The following is a 6,810-nucleotide window of genomic DNA, read 5'->3' on the forward strand; positions in this document are numbered from 1 at the left end:
AGGGGCTTCAGTTCTAAAATGGGTGCTTCCTCTATCGATGGTTTAGGTGATGAGTTCACCATCTCAATGATTGGTTCAGTAGGAAGTGTCGATTCCTGATTAATCTGATTTTCTTTAAGTATTTCATTGACATCCTCAGACTCATGGATTAACCAGGGGTTAGACTCTAGGTCGACTTCATCATCACTAATGTCAATGGATTCATAAATACCATCTTGGACTACATTGACATCAGCATGAGAAGAGGATTCCTGTTCTAAGTTAAAAATATTAAGCTCAATGGTCATATTCCCAAAGGATAACTTCATTAGACCATTTCGACAATTGATTTCAGCATTGGCCGTAGCTAAGAATGGTCTTCCTAAAATGACAGGTATATGTCCTTTAGGATTCGCAACTGGCTCAGTCTCTAAAACAATAAAATCTACAGGAAAAATGAAATTTTCAACCTTTATCAGAACATCCTCGACCATTCCCTTAGGGATCCTGAGAGATCTATCGGCTAACTGTAATGTGATCCCAGTAGGTTGAAGTTTTTCTAATCCTAGTTGTTCATACACCGAATATGGAAGGATATTCACACTAGCTCCTAGATCTAGCAAGGCCTTTTTTATATTGATTTCTCCAATAACACAAGAAATTGTTGGAGCTCCAGGGTCCTTATATTTAATTGGCACATGGCTAGATAGGTATGAACTGACACTTGCAGCCAAAAATGCTTTCTTTGGTACATTAGTGGTCCTTTTCCTAGTGCAGAGATCTTTTAAAAATTTGGCATAAGTTGGAACCTGATGGATTATATCTAAAAGAGGAATATTAACTTGGACTTGTTTAAATACCTCTAAAATTTTGTCTAAATGTTCAGATTTATTGGATTTCAGTCTGTTTGGAAAAGGAGCTCTAGGACTTTTAAGTACTGGACTAGGTGAATTTTCAGTTTCTGGTGCTTGAGGTTGAAAGGTAGTAGTTTTAGAAGGTGACTCGGCAGATGAGTCATCTATATCATCAAGTGCAACTACCTTATTGTCTATTTGTTTTCCTGATCTTAAGGTATGAATGGCATTTATACCATTAACTTGGTTTCCTTGTTGGGGTCGTGGACCATTTTGGTTCCTAGGATTTGGCTCATGTTGGCTAGGTAACCTACCATGTTCTCGTTCACTAATGGTCGAAGCCAGCTGACTTACTTGCATTTCCAGACGGGCTATAGCTTGGGTGTTATTATTTATGAGTTGACCCGTAGTTTGCATAAAGCTGGTATGTGTTTTCATCATGGCTTCTAGGCTTTTCTCTAAAGAGGTAATTTTCTTGTCATTATCATGGAAGCCTGGCGGGTTGTTCATTACTGGGTTGGACCTTAGATTTTGCTGATTGAAATTTGGATTGCCTACATTAGGATTCTGGGACCATGAGAAATTCGGGTGATTCCTCCAACCTGGGTTATATGTGGGTGCATAAGGATTGTTCAATGGTCCTTGATAGGTGGCATTCACCTGTGCACACTCATTCGAGTAGGAACATTCTTCTAAGACATGGTCTGGTGCATTGCACCCTTTACACATGGGTGCAGATATTTGATTTACATTGGCTGGTCTCTGTAATTCTAAGGCTTCCAATCTACGTGTTAAGGTTGCAATCTTGGCCTCTGATGCTAGGGTTGGTTGAATTTGATGCATTCCTCCTCTTGAAGGTGTAGCTTTATCAGGTTCCCTAGTTGTTTCCCACTGTAAATTTTTCTCGGCTAGATCTTCTAAGAATTGCCAAGCTTCAGTAGTTTCTTTGTCCATAAATTGGCCTTGGCACATGGACTCTAGCATGGTTCTTGAGTTTGAATCTAACCCCTCATAGATGATCTGGCATAGTCTCCAAGTTTCTATTCCATGGTGTGGGCATTGGGTCAAAAGATTCTTGAAACGATCAAAGTACTTCCAAAATGATTCACCAGCTAGTTGGTAAAATTGATTTATTTCATTCCTAATCCTAGCTGTTTTATGATGGGGGAAATATTTTTTTAAAAATGTTCTCACAAAGCCCTCCCAGGTAGTGACAGAATAGTTTGGCAGACTATAAAGCCACTTCTTAGCATTGTCCTTAAGGGCAAAGTTGATTAATCTAAGTTTGACCTCATCCTCTGTTAATTGCAGTTTCATGGTTGCACATACCTCCTCAAATTCTCTAATAAATATATAAGCATCCTCTAATCCTGTGAATTTTGGAAGCATATTTATGATTTGAGGTTTGATTTCAAAATTGTTAGCTGTGGGTTGTGGCAACCTGATACAAGATGGTTGGATGGAGCCAACTGGATAACACAAATCCTTAAGGGTCATGGGTTGGATTGGTTCAGCCATTGGAACAACAGGAATTGACTCAATTCTAACTAGACGACCCGACACTCTTCTCCACACACGAAGTGTACGGTTCTCGATGTTTATACAATTTTTTTTTTTTTAATAAAATTTTTATGTATAAGGAAAAGAAAGAAAAGAGAAAAAGTTCTAAAGAGAAGATCCTAAGGAGTCCTAAATCTAAAGAAAAGTAACCAAATTAATTTAAATTTTAAATTTTTTTTTTTTCAAACAAGTGAATCAATAAATTAAACTCAATCTATCCTAGGGTTAACCTAAATCTAGACAGCTCCTAACTGTTCCAAGATGACCCTTCAAACCTTCCAAGTGGAGATTGATCAACTAGTTAGCCAGGTAAGTATAAGAGGTGGGAGGTTCACTCATCGTTGCCTTTCTAGACACCAAACGAGTTGGCCAGGCCAGCAACTGAACCAATTTAACAAACCACCCTCAGGGACTTGCCTAGACACCAACTAATCAAACAACTCAAACTTGGTAGAACTCTTAGGGTTCCTTGTCCTATTGAGCTCGAATTCCTTAAGGTTGACGTCTAATTGATTTTAAGATTAAAAGTCTAGGTAATGCAATATGATGGAGATGGTTTTTGGGCTAAGGAAGGGTAATGAAATCCCCACCTTATCTTGTTAATGGGTTGATGCCCTTAGATTAATTATGAAAATGCAAATACAAATAAACAAGATGACCAAGAATGTAAAAGATTTTAATTTAGAATTTTTTTTTTATTTTGATATTTTACTTCACGATTATGAAATGTCTTTTGTTTTGTTTTATATATATTTTTTTTTTGTGATTAAGTAAATTCAAATGATTAGGTCTAAAAGCAAAAGTAATTAACTAAAAATAATAAAAGAGAAATTAGAAGCGTACCTGAGTTTTCCAGCAATCACCAACTAAATATAGAAACCTAAAGAAAAAAAAAGAGAGTTATAACGCACGAAGAACAAATATTTGAAAATACTTTAAAACGCCAAATCCCCGGCAACGGCGCCAAAAACTTGATGTTCAAATCTTAAAATTTGTAAATAAAACCGCAAGCGCACGGTGTGCAGAGTAGCACGACCAGCGAGTACGGGTCGATCCCACAGAGACTTGGTTTTAAAAATGATTTTCAAATCTATGCTCAAGTGAGCTTTAACAAAAATCGAAAGTCGAAAGTTGTTTGCTAAAGACAATAAGACTAAGGATCTAGGGTTTTTGAATCCACTAGATCTAGATTAGGGAATTCTACCTAAAATTTTTCTTATTGATCCTAACGACTACTCCTCTTGTCTTTCCCAAGCATAGATTATGAAGGGACTAAGGCCCAACGATAACCTATCAAGATTCTTTACAGGGGAATAGTAACTAGGATCCCTTAGGGTTTTCTCCTCCTATGCACTGAATCAAGCATGAACTATGAAGGGACTCTGACCCAACTGTAGTTCATCAAAAATTCTTGGCAAAAGAGGAAGAAAAAGAAACCCTAAGAAAAAGAAAGAACCCTATATAAAATCCCTACTCATGATCTAGCTTCATCGCAAACCCTAGAAGGGATGCTTAGCTAGACATGATCTAAATCTACTTACAAATTTAAATACAGAAAAATAAACTACCCTAATTTCATAAATTAAACTATCCTAATTGCATAAATTTAAACTGCATAATTTAAACTAACCTAATTGCATAAAATTAAATTGCATAAATTAAACTATCCTAATTGCAAGAAAAATAAATTGCATAATGTAAAGAGATGAAATTGCATAAAAAGAAGATTTTATATATAAAAAAAATTTATTACAAAAACCTCAAAGCTCAAGGCTTGAAAAGAGAGCTAAAAACCCCACTATCTAGGGTTACAAGCTTGATCGGAAGGAAGAATACATAAAACAAGGGCCTTTGGGGGCTTTTTATAGGCATTTGGGGGTTATAAGGTTTTCAAAACTTCCGATGTGGGACTAAGAGATTTTAGGGGATTTATGGTGCGCCGATGGGTCCATGGTCCATGCGCCTGTTGCTGTGGACCAGGCGGCTAACCAGATCACCAAATCAGTTGATTTTTGATCAATTTTGATCTGATTTGACTCGGGTTTGACCCAATTGAGTCTTCTTTCTTCATTCTTCAATTCCTGGGTCAATTTAACTCCGTTTTGCATAAAATTTGCGCCGTTGGAATCCTCTTTCCTTGTTCTTTCTATTGATGATCTCTTCTTCTGCAAAATATAATAACAAGTATCAATTTCTTAATAAAGTTAGATAATTTAGATATTAATTGATACTTTTTATGTCAATTTGTGACATAAATCATCAAGAATCGTGATCGCCTCAAGAAGCCTTCCCACAAGAAGACCCCTTCTCCTTTCCCTAGGGCTTCGGCCACTGTCATCAGCGATGATCCCAGCCCTCTTCTCGTAGTTCATAGATCCAAGGCTGGCCACGATGGAGTTTTGGAAGAAGCCCGATGGAGATGTGGGGATGGAGAGCGGTGACAGTGGCAGCCCTGGCACCGTGTTGGAGCTCGATGACGAGCCACCGCACGGCCTTGCTTATTTACAGCAGTGGAGGTTGAGGTGAGAGGAGGAAGAGAAGGAGGAGAGATCGACGGTGGTGGAGAGCTTGACGAGCTCGATGGAGATGGAACGGACGAGGTCGAAGGGGTCATCGAAGGCCTCAGAGGCGGCGACAATAAATTGGGAGGAGAAGGCGAGCCTGATGCGCTACAGCGCCGCTGCCTCCATCGATTTATAGATCGAGCGAGGGTTTCAACAACCGAAGGAGGAGGAAGGAGAGAGGAAGGAGACACTGGAGAAAAGATATCACCTTTACGGACGTGGCATTGGGGAGGAGAGGGACTGTAGGGTGCGAGTGGTAGGGCCAGGGCCGGGGGGTTTATTGGGTCGGGACTGATTTTCTATTTATATATATATATATAATAATATTTTCATGATAAAATAGTATTTGCTATCTATATTTTTTTTAATAATAATTTTTTAAAAAAAATTAAAGATATTATTATTATGTTTAATTTTTATTTAATATCAATTTTTAAAATAATTAATTTTTAAAAATTTTAGTTAAGAAAAAAAATAAAAAATTGAATTGACTCAAATTTCTATCTTTGTATGAATCAAACAACAAAAATGAGAATCATATATTCTGATTCCAATTTTGATCACAAACCAAACACTTCAAATAATTTGACCATTTCGATTCCGATTCCAATCTATTTCGATTCCGATTGCTAACCAAACACCCCCTTAGAGGATTTGGTAATTTCGTGACTGAAGAGCTTATAGATATTAGTCATGTATTTGCCTATGCTACTCATTTTTCTCTAGGATTGTTTTCATTTCTCAGTAGTATGGATGTTTGCATGGAACAAAAATCATATGGGGTAAACATGATAGAAATAAATATAGAGCGAACTTCTGATCTTACCATATTTTTTATAATATCCATTTTAATATATGAATATAAAAATTAAAATTTTTTTGTTAATGGAGTTATTAGTCTTGTAATTAAAAGAATATGGTGTTCTATTTTTTTTTCATTTTTTGAAACATACTTTTTAATTGGTACATACGACATAGCCAAGTAATATATACTAAAAATATTAATCATCCAGTAAGTCAATATATATCTCTATATAAATTGTTATATAATTTTTAGAATATGAAATTTATCAGTATACAATATATAGTTAGGTAATACATACTTAACAAATTAGTTATCTAGTAATCTAATATATCTTTTCAATTAAATCGATATACAGTTTTTAGAATATAATGTTGATCAACAAACACTACATAACTAGATAATACATGCTTATTGAATTTTTGAAACATACTGCAAACTTCTTTGATACAAATTTAACAGTGATCCAATATATATATCCAGGTAAAAAATATATTCTATATACTGTATATCGATTTATCTGAAGATGTGCGTTGGATCACTATTGGATGTATATTAGAAAAACTTACAGCATTATCAAGAAATCAACAAATATATATTATATGGTCATGTAGTATATACTGATAAAAATGATACTCCCAAAACAATGCATTAATTTACCTATATATATATTGGATTGTTAGATAATTAATTTATTAAGTGTATCTCATTTGTATTATATATTGATGAATATCATAGTTTAAAAACTACATCTCTATTTATTTAAATATATATATATATATATTGGTTTACTATATAATTTATTTAATTGATATATATTATTTTTGTATAGTATATATCAATAAAAAAATATATTTTAGAAATAGGATAGAAAGAGAATGTGATATATAATTTTTTTTTAAAACAATGAGGTTGATATTTTGTTGATATATTTTTTAAAAATATATATATATCGTATTTGCTGCTCTGCCGACCGCCGTGTATTTCCTTCTTGAGTGCCGGTCTGAATGATTTTTGTCCATGTGCACGAGGTTTCGTCAACAACGTAACG

The 6,810-nt window shown here is 35.1% G+C and overlaps 1 non-coding gene across 1 annotated transcript; it reads left to right on the forward strand.

The window, feature by feature from the left end:
• Positions 1 to 1,875: 1,875 nt before the first annotated feature.
• On the forward strand, positions 1,876 to 1,982 carry LOC140853865 (small nucleolar RNA R71). Its single transcript, XR_012137008.1, has one exon. It is a non-coding gene; the product is annotated as a small nucleolar RNA R71 (small nucleolar RNA).
• Positions 1,983 to 6,810: the final 4,828 nt, after the last annotated feature.

This window comes from Elaeis guineensis, chromosome 14, assembly GCF_000442705.2.
Source record: "Elaeis guineensis isolate ETL-2024a chromosome 14, EG11, whole genome shotgun sequence".
Taxonomy (NCBI): Eukaryota; Viridiplantae; Streptophyta; class Magnoliopsida; order Arecales; family Arecaceae; genus Elaeis; species Elaeis guineensis.